The sequence below is a fragment of the Pipra filicauda genome, unplaced genomic scaffold, assembly GCF_003945595.2.
Source record: "Pipra filicauda isolate LSUMZ 115617 unplaced genomic scaffold, ASM394559v2 scaffold187_size1440530_pilon, whole genome shotgun sequence".
Taxonomy (NCBI): domain Eukaryota; kingdom Metazoa; phylum Chordata; class Aves; order Passeriformes; family Pipridae; genus Pipra; species Pipra filicauda.
Genome location: NW_024104295.1, coordinates 984,672 through 998,721, shown reverse-complemented (window position 1 = coordinate 998,721; position 14,050 = coordinate 984,672). Strand labels below are relative to the sequence as shown.

At 38.1% G+C, this 14,050-nt stretch overlaps 1 protein-coding gene across 4 annotated transcripts in view; it reads left to right on the top strand.

Annotated features, from left to right (window-relative positions):
- The window catches only part of ARHGAP21 (Rho GTPase activating protein 21), a 111,948-nt gene that overhangs the window by 18,716 nt on the left and 79,182 nt on the right, over positions 1-14,050 (top strand). The window contains exon 1 of one of the 4 annotated variants that reach the window (XM_027751739.2): positions 11,500-11,518. The exons of the other annotated variants lie outside the window; for them this stretch is intronic. The gene's annotated coding sequence lies outside the window, so the exon portion shown is untranslated. Of the gene's footprint in view, positions 1-11,499; positions 11,519-14,050 lie in introns of those variants that run through there. 4 annotated transcript variants of the gene reach the window in all.

Sequence of the window (14,050 nt, the reverse complement as noted above, 5' to 3'; positions counted from 1 at the left end):
TTTCAGTTAAAACAATAAAATAATAAAAAGTCTTTGACCTTTAATGCCATCCAGGTTTTTAAGAAAGGGAATGCGCTTTGTGCTTTGTATGCAATATAGAGGGAATGTTTTTAATGTGTGACAAATATTATAGATTTGATTATTCATGTTCCATTAAGTATTTGGATGTCTTTTTATGTTGTCAGTCACTTGTGCCATGCAGCTTAAAAATAAGGACCACTTAATGCCCTCTCTCATCCTACTCATTCTGCCATCTTCCTATTGAATTGTTACTTCCTCTGTTGGGGTTTCTTTCCATTATTTAGTGTGTGGCAAAGACTTCTTTTTTAATGAGTAGACTACTTGAGAAAGGCCATGGAGTTACGTGCTGGTTTTACAGCTCTGGAGGTCCTAGTTCAAACAATTCAGTGAGGGGGGGGGAAATTTTTACCTATTACTCCTATAAGTAGTGCTGGTGGTGTAATTGTTTGTTGTTGCTCTGCCTGTGTAATGTTTTTGTCTGGTCATATTTAACTGTTCACAACATTTGCACTCAGTTAATCCACAGAATGTGTTGGTGTTGTTCCCCATCTGTTTGGTGCTGTTGAGATTCTTCCCAGAAGACCATGCCGAGTTTTTGACCCTCCCTGCAGGACATGACAAACTGGAGAGAAGGAAGGCGTTCAGGGACTGCAGTGTCTGCCTGGAGAGGAGGCCACTGGCAGCAGCCGTGCTCAGCCTGAAGCACGGAAGGCTGACGAGGCAGCTGGATGGGGTCTTCAGCAGGGGACAAGAGAGAACAGTTGCATAAGGGAAACTCCAGCTGAATACAAGGAAAAAAAATTATTGTTGAGGCTGGTTAAATGTTGGACCAGGTTGTGTAAGGTCCTGCAACCTTCCTCTTTGGAAACTTTCAGGACTTCACTGGACAAAGACTTTAACAGCATTTCCATCAGTAGCCTCCAGTGACAGTGATTAGAACTGTGTGTTGTACTTTCTCTAAATAACCTTCTGGTCTGTTATATTGTAAAAAGTCTTACTGGCATGTCCTTTCTAATAAAAATGAGGTATTTCTTAATCTGTTTATACCAAGAAAAGGACACCTATCTGTGCCTATAGACTTCTAAAAAATGGGGAAAATGCGATTAGATTCACTGGAAAACACTGACTTCTCTGTTGCTCTCACAGGTGTGGGTTGTATTTATTTCTTCTCCTGAGTCCCACCTATGTAGTACTTCATGAAGATTACATTTTCAGTATAATGTAAAGCTTAGCAAAATTGTGCTATTTTGGATTAGTCTATTTTAGACTAAGAGATAGAGGTGTTTCAGGGATAAGAAAAAAAAATAATATGACGGATCTTGATCTTAAGTCTCTCTCGAGAACTTCAGTGTGATGACTGAAGAGGAGATGGCTTTTCATCAGCCAGCATGAGTATTGACTAGGGTGATGATTAGGTCAAATTTACAGTTCCTTTTTATTGCCTAACTTTAGAGGCTAAAATTTTGGTAAAGAAAATAATCATCAGGTTGACTTTCTTAGGAGCTATTTTGTCTATGTGGCTCCTGTATTAACTATCTTTTTTCAGGTTCAGTGCTCAAGTAAAGTGAAGGTACAAGTCTGCTTTTAGAGTTTTCTTTCTTAGCTTATCCTTATGTTGGAGAATTCCAGAAATTGTAATTTAAAATAAGTTCCTGGAATCCCTTTGTATTTTTTCCTCATTGTGGTTTATGTTTTTAGTGTAAATCATTCTCTCCTGTCAAGATCTTGGGAATAAGGAGGAGGAAGGATGGATCTGAGATCAGTGTGTTTCTACAGAGTGATAAATCTTGATGGTGATGGTGGAGTTATGATACAGGCCATTGTACCACAGCTACCCTGCTTGTCCTTAATTCATTAGTGAGAGCACTTCAGTGAATGCTATGACTGATTTCCAAATAACATTAAAGCTACATGACTGTTTGTGTTCAGGGTTGGAAATAGGCTTGAGAATAGCACTCGAATTGGTGGGGTGGAACCCTGTTAGCCAGAGTTTTGCTGTGGCTCTGCTTATACCCTCTCATAACAGTAAGCACCACAAAATATTTTTAAGATAAAAAAATGTGAGATTTACCACAATTTTCTTGTATATAGAAAGTTGATGTAAAAATTATTAGATTGACTTAGAAGTTAAGGGAATAAGTCTCCACTCCTTACTGACTAAAAGAGAGAAAATCTCTGCTTCTAGAATTGGTTTCAGATGAGGTTTTTTCATTAATTTTCTATTATGAATTGAGCAAAGATCACAACTGCTCAGAAACCAGTTTCCTCTAGTGTATAGGAAGTTTTTTTCCCATTTCCTCTGAGGCCTGCGTTTCTGGTGGTGTTATTAGCAGTTCACTGGCTGAAGTGGTTCACTGAAGGGACAGGCAACAAGCTGTTAGGGTGGCTAAGCCCATCACTTCTAGAAATATCAGATAGACTTGAGAGATCGTGTGGAAAGTGAAACTTACTTGTTATTAGCTAGGGTTTTTTAATGCTGATGAATGTGAACACAAGCAGACTTTTGTTTTTTAAGATGCTTCATCCATTTAGGGAAGCAAACATTCTGTTTGTCTTGCCTTTCAGGTGGACTGACGCTATTTTTTTAAGAGTTCTGGAATGATGAATTGTGCCACCAGTATCGTGAGGTTTAAGAGTATAATTCTAAGCGACACATGAAGCAACAAGATCTACTTAGATAACATCCCTGTGGAGCTACATGTGTTGAGTCTGTGGTTTTTTGCAATCAGTGTATTTCCCTTTAGTGGTAAGCACTAAAAATTACCCTGGGTTCACAGTGTAATTGAAATGTTGAGGCCAGAGGGTGAAGCCATTGACTTCCTCTGTAAATGTAATTGGGCAGTGTTTTTAGTTGAGGAAAAAGTTCTTTGCCAGTGCTACAGTAGTATTTTGCATACTGTTTGTTTTTGTCATGAAAGTTCCTTTTATCCTGTGGTTAAGAAATAAAAATATTTTAAATTCCATTGTATGAAAGAATTATTAAGTATCATGTCAAGTCTCTTTCATGCCACAAGTAATTGCCTGTTACATACAGTCAAATTCCGACACCTGGCGTCAGTGCCTTTGATCATTTAGACATGCATTACAGTGATTTTACATAGTGCCTTTTACATTCCATCTAAAAATATGTTCAGTGTCTGAACTGTAGAAATAAGTGGGATTTTGGATGTACTTCTTTTTTCAGCTTATTGTATTGCTGCTTTTAGCATCTGTCTGGTCTGTACCTCACTGTTTTGAATTTGCTTTTTAGATGCTTAGATCTGTCCATTGCTGAGATATGAACCTGAGCTTCCCATGTTGTAAATGCCACTCTGGGAGCTGTGCCCCATAAAGAGAAGTGCATCATCACCTATGCCTGTGTTTTGTGAAGTTGAGCTTTTGTTCTCTAGAAAAATATGCATTCTTCAGCTCTTACAGACATATAGAATATGGGGAAAGTAGAATCTAATCTATTGGAAAATGAATGTTGGTCAGGAAAAAAAAGTTTATTGTTCCACCTGTACTCGTATAACTTTTTGACAAGAATGTGACTGACTTCATGATTTTCAGTTACGATGTTTTTTTTCCTGAAGAATGTATATAAACATTATAGGATTGGAATGTATTAAAAGCCTACAGTTCTGCAAGTTTCTTTTTTTACTTTTGATGAGAAGATGACAATACTTGCATTTCTGTAGGATAGTTCAAGAATGATAATACTATAGGAACGTGGATAAAATATGGGTGGAGTAGAGAACCGAGTTATTGTCCAAAAAAGAAGAAAAAAAAAAAAAAAAGGCAAGCTGTGAAATGTAGCTTGTGCAATGATAACTGTGTGCTGAAGGAGTGGAAGGCAGTACGGGTGAGAATGAAAGGCTCGTGTTCTTCAGACAAAAGAGAGTCAGAAGCAAATGATGTAACGGAGTGAAGAAGTAAAAATTCTTGAATCTGATTTCTTCTATGCATGCCATCAGTCTGCCCATCTGTTAGTTCCTCTGCAGTTGCTCTTGAGGTCCTTGGCCAGTTTTGGTCAAATTCCAAGGCAGGGAAAGGTCTCAGAGATAATGAAGTGCCTGGAGATTTAGAGCAACTCAGCAGCTAGGTGGAAGAGAAGCCCAGGTTAATGCTTCACACTGAAGGTGAGATGGGGAAGCTCTTGTGGCCAGTCAGCACATGCGTGACTGCCAAAAAAACATTCTTTCCTTTATAGGGGATCTGGCAGAATGAAAGAAGATGACAGGGAGATACAAGATGTATGAGACCAAAGTCAGTTCTACTACTCATGTAGCAACTCGATATGTTTAATTTGTTTCTAAAATAAACCTTAAGCCTTCTTAGAATTCCAAAGCTCCCTGGAAAATATGTTAACTTCTTTTAAAGTGTATTTTCTTCCAAGTCAGTCCACCTTTGGATGAATGAAGGCTTTAGAGAAGGGATGGAAACTTGCACAATGGTGGGGAAGACCTCGATCAAGTCCACATATTTTATACAACAAAAAAATACTGAAAGTGATTATTTGGTTTCATATTGTCACATGACTGATCCGATAACACTGTTCCTGCAAAATTGGGCTTGGTCTACATACAAAAAAACATGGAAAAACTGATGGAAAATTTGAATTTTTGAATTTCTTCCAATTACCTAAATTGCCAGGAGAGATGACTAGATATGTAGAGCTTAATCTTTGAGATTTGTTTTTTTAAAAAAGTAAAGATTTGAGTTTCAGCCTTTGAAAACACAGCATATGGAAGCAAGGTTACTAAAATTTTATTTGTGGGCTGGATGTACGGGGAACAGGGGTGTTTGATTTTGTTGTAGTTTGTTTGCAGTACCTCATCTTCATTCCAAGAAATGAAAGCTTCATCAAAGTTCTAGACAAGCCTCTGGCACTGTGCAACTTACTAAAGTTTGGGGACAGTCAGAAGAGAAACCTAGTCATAAGTCAGCAAACTGTATTAGTTAACAAGCTGTTTTTATTTAACTCTTCTTCACTGAAGAGTGACAAGTGGTGAATCTTGTTTCTCTGCTGGGTTCTGTAGTTCGAGTGTGACAGGAGTTCTCTGTACTGCATTATGTTGCCTGTAATCAATATAACAAATTGCCTGACAGATTTGAAAACCTAACCCATAGTAGCTTTATTTGGTAGCATATGTTAGCTACTATATTTACACTTTATCCTTCTTCAAATGAATAGTGGAAGTGCAGATGTGAATGTTGCTCGTTAGGAATCTAATGTCTTGGGTTCCCTGTCCGTGGACCCACCGGAAGAAACGTGCTAACAGCTGTAGGCTTCCAGTCAGAGGTGTTTCCTTAGGGAGTATATAAAAAGGGTCCTTATCTACAGAGAGTAATAATTCTTAAATACGATGTTTTCAAAATTTGCTTGCAAGTAGGGTGGTGCTGTAATACTGAACAAGAGTTAGGCTTCAGACTGCACTGAGTAATTCAGTGTAAATAATGCTCCTAAGTGGCATTTCTCTGTAGCATTTGCATAACACTAACAGTGTGTGAGTTCTGCTCGAGCTTTAAATTTATGAGGCCACAGGTGGAAGCAGGAGAAGGGCATTTGGAAAGGCTTCTGTGAAGAGTACTTGGAGGTTTCTGATGGTGTGGAGGTGAAGTGGCTGAGGAGGGTGTTCAGTGTGCATGGGCCTTGCCAGCTGGAGTGTAGCCCTGAAGAAGTTTGCTGCAAGACATCTCAGTACACTGAAAGGATTTTCTCTGTAATCACCAGAGCTAGCACTATATTTTCCTGTGTGTTTCTTTACACATTAATATATGTAAGGATTGTATTTTATCACAGTAAAAATTAGTATTCTGAAGCCCAGTCTTGGGTGGGCAAGCAACTTAGTTGTGGCTTTGGGCTGGGATCAGAAAATAGCAGAGCTGATCACATGGCACTGCACTGCAGTGAAGACTAGGAAGACAACAGGAAGTCCCTATTAGAATTATCCCTGTGGTAGGGCTCAGGCCAGTTGTGGAGTCATGTGTGCTCAGACAGGATCACTAATACTGTAAATAGAAAGCCTTCTGTAAAAGAAAATATGTGTGCTGTTGAAACCAAAGGCATTACATTTGATGTGATTTAATTTCAATGCTTTTACCATTGTTCCTTGGGGGGAAAAAAAAGAAAACCTCCCTGCTTTCTAACCTGATCATGGCTGCATCATTACCACTGTGTGCAGTGTGTCTTCTGGAGATTCACATGTAATCTAGAAATAAGTAGTAATGTAGCTTATAGTTGCTGTTTTCACGAGGACAAATTCAGAGGTGATGGGTGGTATGGTGGGTATTACTACCATATTACATTATGGTAGTAATAAACATGTCTGTATTTTTTTTTCCATTATTTGTTTGGACATGAAAATTATTACCACGTAGAAAAAGTTCAAATTAAGTTGTGTTGCATTTTTTCTTTGAGCTGTGGTGATGTAAAATAACCAAGTGAATAGTAGTAGTGTGATTAAAACTGCACTTAACAAATATACTTGTTTTTACTTCTTTCTTGAACTTACTTTTTTCATCCTCCACTGACATACAAAACTAAGGATAGTGAGAACAAATGAACAGTGAAACAAAGTGATACGGTTGTATAGACACTGTCTTAGACAAAGAGAAATTTCCACAGGAGCAGTAGTTTTTGTCATCCAGGAACTTGCAAGTGGAAAGCAAGTGATCCCCCCTTGTGAGACACTGAGCTTGTAGTGATGATAGCTTGAGTAAATGTACATGTTCTCATGAGTTTGATCTTATTAACACTGTAGATGTTATGCTTAATGGTATCACAGAAGTACACTTTGCATGAGAGTAGATAAGGCTTGTATTTCTTATTCAGTCCCCACTAAACTTGGCTGTGCATTTCTTAAATAGAACAGTGGCAGAAGTTTCCAATTTGTAACTGCTTCTAGTTTCTGAAGGCTGTCAGTTGCCTTTCTAGAATTCTGTTTGGGGACTAAGATCCTGTTTTATATCCAGTATATTCATTTTTGTGGGATAACATACGAATGATACTTTCTTGTAGCTGAAGTTAGTAGAAGTCAATTCTTGTTTGAATACCTGATCTTCTCTGAAATGAAGAAATCTGTCTGCTTGAATGTCAGATAAAGAAGAAGAGAAAATGCACATTGTATCACATCGTAAATGAAAGTTGGTTGGAGAAAGGAAATGCCAGACTAGTCCACTGAAAAGGCTAAGTCCACTGACTGAGGCTAAAATCCAAGGAAGTGGGCAGTACTTGAGCTTAACTGGTGAACTGAGCTGGTAGCTCAAGAGAAAAGCGCTTTTCTTTCTCATTACTCAAATTGACTTTTGACAGGTCAATACTGCTATCCCATGTCCTCCTTGGAAGCAACCAGAATGATGGTGAAGGCATCTTGAGAGTGGATGCAAAAGAATTTTTTGAGAATTAGGCAGCAAAACTGATGAGCACCTCACTGCATGAGTGTTTAAAACACAATTAGAACAACTGTCTGTATATGATTTAGATCATATGTGGGGTGATGGAGTGGTGCATTTACAAAACGAATCAACAGATGCACTGATTCATCTGATGAGCTTATACATTGATTAAAAATGGAAGTTGCAATCATGCAGAAGAAAAATGACAGTTGTTTTCTTTTGCCCTTGGTTTATGATGGAAAAGTGGTAAGTCTTGTGTACTTGCTTAAATTTTTTTGTACTTCTAGTAGAGTTGTAGCAGTCTGGTATGAATGTGTTAAACAGCCTGAAATGGTACTGTGCCAGCTGTTGTACCCTGCATTTTTTCCCCTAAGGAGATCTCTTGTGGTTTTAGTTCTATGAACTGTATTGCATCTTAAGAAAGAGTTGATAGAGGAGGAAGGAAACACTCTAGAATTTTTATTTTTTTTTTTTTTTTTTACTGTGGAGAGAGATGGTTTTTGTATTTGTCGTTTCTTCCTTTTTTAATGTTCATAGCTTTTTGTAAAAATTTCAGTGATAGGAAAGAATTCAGAATGGAAATCATATTTCAGCCTCTTCCTGCTGTTGACTTGGTTCGTAGGAACTTTTCTCATTGTCAGACTTTGTGAGCTGAGCAATGGAAACACTTAGTGTTTTCAGACGGGCTTTTCCTTTTTGTTCTTGTCTACTTCTCAATTTCATTTACTAAAAAACCCCTAATTTCCGCTCCAGCTTCACCATCATCATTACAAGTCTACACCTTTTTGGTGTAGGATTTACCCTTTCAAAGAACTCTGTGTTCCAAGTTCTGAACAACATCTTTCTGGTTCACACTTCAGTGTGTGCTGACGATGTGGTTGACCCTTGTGTGCAGCTTGCATATTTGCTCATGTACAAAAAGTATCCGGAGTTGTAAGGAAAAGGAAGCCCTTCCTTTCTGTGAGCATGAACTGTTTTCTGTTTCAGAAAGCTCACTGCGGTGAGCTTTACAGAGAAGTAGATAATGAACTTTGAAACCTGGTGTCATCAACATCTATTTTTCAGTTGAAGCTCAGTGTATGATAAAGAGCTCTTTGGGCAATTGGACATTGAGTTCTTTGGAGCCTGCTAATATTGATGTGTCCCTTGTCATTCTCTAGTTATGCCATGAGTGCATCTTTAAATGCTCTGTTGACCTTCAAATTGGTAAGTCAGTGTGGAGGCCTTGCTTTTAAATTTTGAGCAAATCTTTTTAGAAGTTTTAAGTGTTTACAAAACCAACTATTTTAGTTTTGTTTCTCCATTAAACTTTTTGAAGGAAGACCTTAGTAAACTGAGTGTTGAAGGCAAAAAGGGAAGGCCTCTGTTTATTGTAGGCCTACTTAAAGGAGGTTTTATACACAGGAACCATGCTTAGAAGAAACAAAAACGGTCTCCCAATAAACAGGTTAACAGTAAAGAAAGGTTAGAACAGAGGAGTACTGAACTAGTGGAATTTGGTTTAACCTCGTACCAGGAAGGAGATTGTCTTGTGTAAATGTTGTCAAGCTGGTTGTCAAGCTGGTTGATGATCTGTTCAGGAACAGTGTTCAGTAGTGGCAGATCAAATTTATAAGTACACAGACTGACTTGGAAGAAAATTTTGAGATAGTCTATTTTAAGCAATAAGTGCAGTTTACTGTTGAAGGTGCTGCTCTTGCAGCAGTTTCTGAGCTCCTCCTTTTCCCTGAGGCACTTCAGTAAAGACTCAAGCTTGCAAAAACTTTGGTCCTCACCTCATTCTATGCCTATAGGAATTTACAAGTGTTTTGATACTAACCTTTGGTGGCAGCTGTCAGGCCAATACTGACTGTTTCTAAAAATGTTCTCCTACTGCTCTGTGTTGTTATTTATGTTTTTACCTGCAGTATTTAGACACTTTTGCGTAAATTGCAGTAGTACATAAGCACTGCCCAGGTTGTAGGAGGGAAAAGAAAGTGGTTTAGAATTTCCTTAAAACAGTTTTGAAAATGAATGCTGAAAAGTAACAGGTTAATAATGGTTTTAGTAGAGAACATCAGTCTTCTCTTAATTTTCCAGATTTACTTTCCCTTCTTCCCTCTGCCTTATTTAGTTGATGACAGCATTTTTCCACAGTGCAACAAATGTGCAGCTGGCTGCTTTTCCAGCCATGTGTAGGCTGCCCCACATGTTCTGCCAGCATCCCTGCTGCCAGTCCTGCAGGGTGCCGGGTCCTTCCTCGTTCCAGCATTGCTGTCCTGGAGACTTCTCTGCCTCATTCTGCTCTGGCATCTCTGCAGTAACCCCCTGCTCTGTAAAATCTTCCCAGACATCCTCTCCAAGATTTCTCAAGCTTGGATAGTTATGGTGTCTGTTGTGAGGAAGTATATCTGTTCCACCTAGTAATAGTTGCTAAGCAGGACATTTTTTCTAGCCCCTTGTCATGTCAGCACAGGCTGCTTCAGTGCAGACCATCTAACTTATATGAGGGAAATTTTATTGTTTTAATTTCTCAAGCTCTTTAATCTCCTTCTTTTAGTGTTTTTTTTTTCTTTTCTTTTCTTTTTTTTTTTCCTGGGGACACATTCATTTTGTGCTGTGTTGCACTGATACTACTGTTCTCTCTTTTGCTTGATTAGGTGTTGTAAGGATAATAGAGAATCTCTGTCATGTATATCTTAAAATGAACCAGAATAGATTTTTTTTTTGGACACAGCTGTGTCTTGGAAATTTTCAGACTATTCACGTTGTCGAGAAGGGAAGAGGTTGGCTTGGACTCTGGTATTAGTTCCCAGAGCCCTTGGGATGAGAAGTTGGGACAAGATTTTTTTATTTGGTTTAGTTAAAACAAACGGGGCCTTATTCATGTAACTGTTTCAAAGTTATGAGCTGCTCTTTGGCCACACCATTTGTTTGACCCTTGTGTACAAGTTTGTTGTATTTCCAGACTGCTTTTATAGCACAATTTTTCTTTCACATTTGAAGTACTTTTCAGTCATTGGACCATTACTGAACCAAAGGGTGAATTGGCCACCTGTTCTATAGCTGTTCCTCCATCCTTTCCCAAGATAGAAAAGTCTCTTGTGTCTCACAGATGTTGTTAGCTACTTGTATCATTTAAACTGCAGTTATTCTAACTTGGTTCTGTGATGGGTCTAATAGTTCATGTAATCGTCAGATAAAATGTGTATGTTTCTGCAGAAACACTTCCATTCTGAATCTCACCTTGGAAGGGGAGTACAAGGTAGACAGTCCTGATACAGAAAGTGAGGTGCATGCTGAAATAGGGTAGTTGTTCACAGATTGCAAAAAAGAAATACATGAAGGAAGAAAAAAACTTTTCCAGTTTTTCTTCAGTTTCTCAGGATCCCTCTGGTGTTGCAGCCCTGTCAATATGGTTTTCATCCTTCATTACAGAAGGCAGTCAGTGTTTCTGTGCAATGCTAACAGTACTCCTGTAGGTTTAAAGAGAAGTCTGCTGTTTAAGAGCCCAAAGTAGATAAACCCATAAACTTTTTATGAAAACTGAATTTCTCATAACATTGAGAAATTGCTCTTACTGTACTGTTTTAATATAGTCCAAATCTTTTGGATCACATGTAAACACAGGAGCCATCATCACAACTATGCCTAAGCAAGTTTAAGATTCATATGATATGAATTATGACACTAAATTGCTGGTATTCAGAGCAGTTTCAGCAGGAGCAGAAATGAAGGGGGTAGGGGAAAGAAAAAGCACAGTTTGAGAGTGCCTTTCTGTGTTTGCTTTAGTGTGATTTCTTAGGATGTTCTTATTTCTCATTTATTCCCAAGAATGCATAATTTGTCAGATTCGGAAGTATTATTTTGAAGAATGTTACTCAGTTCTGTCAGTTTATCTTGTTGAGTTGACATATGGCTGGGGTGGGAAGGGAGACTGAACAGGAAGGAAAGTCCTTGTTCCTGAATGTCATTACTGCATAGCTCTCATATCCTCGAGGATCACCGGGACAAAAGCTGAGTCAGAGCACAGCAGCACTCTGCGCTATAGCAAGACATGGCCCAGCTCAGGATTTTGGACTGCATTATCAATCACAACTGGAGTTTCATATGTAACCTGTATTGTGCATGGAGTGATCAGGTTTGTTGTTTGCTTATCCTTACATATGATTATATAATTTAGTATAAGGTGGAAAAAAAAAGGCTCTGGTCGATCTCTTCTCCCCACCCCCAGTCTTACTGAGGATGTACTATTAGAAGTCTTGCTATTTACTAAGGAGTTTTCTAGAGTTACTAAGCATACAAAGCATAGTTCGACTATATAATTGCTTTTTTTAACACTTTGAGTCCTTTAGTTTGTTCTCTTTAGAGTCTTAAGCTTTGAGGAGTCTTACATAATGAATTGCACAGAAAAATAAATATGACATACAGGAAGGGGGAGATATGCCAGGATAAACTGTGCTGTTAATAAATATAAAGCTGACTTGTTTTCCTGCTTTAAAAAGGTGGAGCATCTTGGCTATTGCAAAATACTTGATCATGAATAGGATTAAAGTGTGAGGGGAGGTTACTTTTTTTTTAACGTACAGGCTTAAATTAATTTCTGCAGGATGCTGTTCAGTTCTTAATATGGACAGATTTAGGTCTGTTTCACTGACTTGCTGCAGAACTGGAGGGAAAACAAACAAATGAAACTTGCCTGGATTTTGAAGGAAAAGGTTTTAAAATAGAATTCACTTACTAAAGGGTTTTAAATAGTGTATGCAGTTGTAATATTACTTTAAAGGTACTCTAAATATTTGTATTTCTCATATAACATTCAACCAGTTACTTAAGAAAATTTTTTTTGTTTTTCTCTGGTGTAAGGGGGAGGTAAGCACTTCTTATAAAGTTGCAGTTTCAGTACACTAACTAAAGGCAGGTGATTCAGAAATTTTTCCCACCATACATAGAAGTCCTTTGAAATAATCTGCCATTTAAAATACATACTACCCCTGTATGTCATGTCTGTACTGAAGCTTCATAATCAGAGAAGTACATTGCTATGTGATGGTGTTGTGGTTTGGTTTTGGGCTTTGTTTATTTGTGTCTTTTGTTTTAGTTTTCTTTGTTAGTGATGCAAAAACTGATTCACAATGTCTGGGTTTTTCAAGTGATCTGCTTAGCATTACAGGTAAAAAGTTTCTTCTGTTGAATTTGAAAAAACTGAGGAAACGTGACACATTCTCTTAGAGTTAATTTTTACAGACACTGTTTGATCTGGTTTGCTTACATATATGTAAGAATTCACCTGTACAGTCAAATTCAGTGTGACAGTTGCTTCCTATACTTTCACAAAAATCAACAAGAAATAAGAAAAGGCTTGGCTCATGGACAGTCCTGTGAAGTTTTAAAATGCATTTTAAAATTCATTTGATATAACTAGGGGGAAGGGAAAAGAGGATTGTTTTTTGAGCATATTGAAGTGAAAGATTTAAAAAACAGTAAAACACTGTTCTCTCCCTCCTCCCCCCAAAAAACCCCATACCAACAAAAAAACCCTCCACCCCAACCCAGAACAGGGTTCACATAATCTAAAACATGTTTCCTACCAAACTGGAAAGAAAAAACAAGTTTTAGATTAATATACCTCGAATTACTTGCATGCTTGAGGTATAAATTTTACTGAACTGTTTGACCTTGCTAGATTTCATTAAGTAGACTGTGCAGTTGCTGTGTGTGTTTGGGGTTGTTTTGTTTATTTTACCTGAAGTCAAGTCCCTGTAAACTGTACATTTTAATGAACTGCTGCCAATACTTTTCTTTGAAATGAAGCTGGGAGTTCACTTATGGGATATTACACTGCAGCTACTCTCTTCCTACTGCATTGAAGCGCTGTGGCAGAAGTGGAAGCTGCCAGGCCTGTGAGAGAGGCACTCTGCTCTGTACAGCAGTGCTGCTCTCCACCCAGCAGTGCCCAAGCAGGCGGCTGGTGAGAAAGCAGAGAGGTGACCTGTGAAGTCTAAGACTAACAGCTCTTCCTCAAGTGTAACCTCAAAGCACAGTTCTGCTAATTCAAGGATACCATGAACCAAAGCACAAGTTAGGCAGCGTTTTTGACAATTCCCATTCATTCTGACCCCAGTAAAACATCAGGGGATAAATTACTCCTTGTCATCTGAGAGCTGAGTTGAAGACCTCCCTTACAGGAAAACAAGTTTTCTTCTAAAGAGTCATCAGAAATACAGATTCAAGAAGAAAATGCAAACCTAATTAATTGTCTGCATCTGTCACTAATAAGTTCTCAAATTACATTACAGAGTCATTCTAAGGATTTCTTTTGTTTTTACTGTTCACTGCCTCCCCTCCTGCCCTCAGTCCCCTCCCCCACAGCTTCCCAGCACATATTTCCCAAAGCTTGGTTTTTAAAACAGGAAGCAAACAAGGATGAGATATGTAAGGATATTTTCTCCTATCTACAATGGTAATTTATATTTTACAAGAAATACTTTCACAGTGCAGCATGAAAATTACTATGGCTGAGCACAGTTGCCCTTTGCACTCTGATACAGGAAATTGTTATGTGTATTAGAATGTTTTCAAAGGATATGCAGTGTTTCATATTAAAACAGAAACCTCTAAATAAAATTATTATATGATATAAATCAGTGGAGTTCTGTTGGCATCAGTGAAT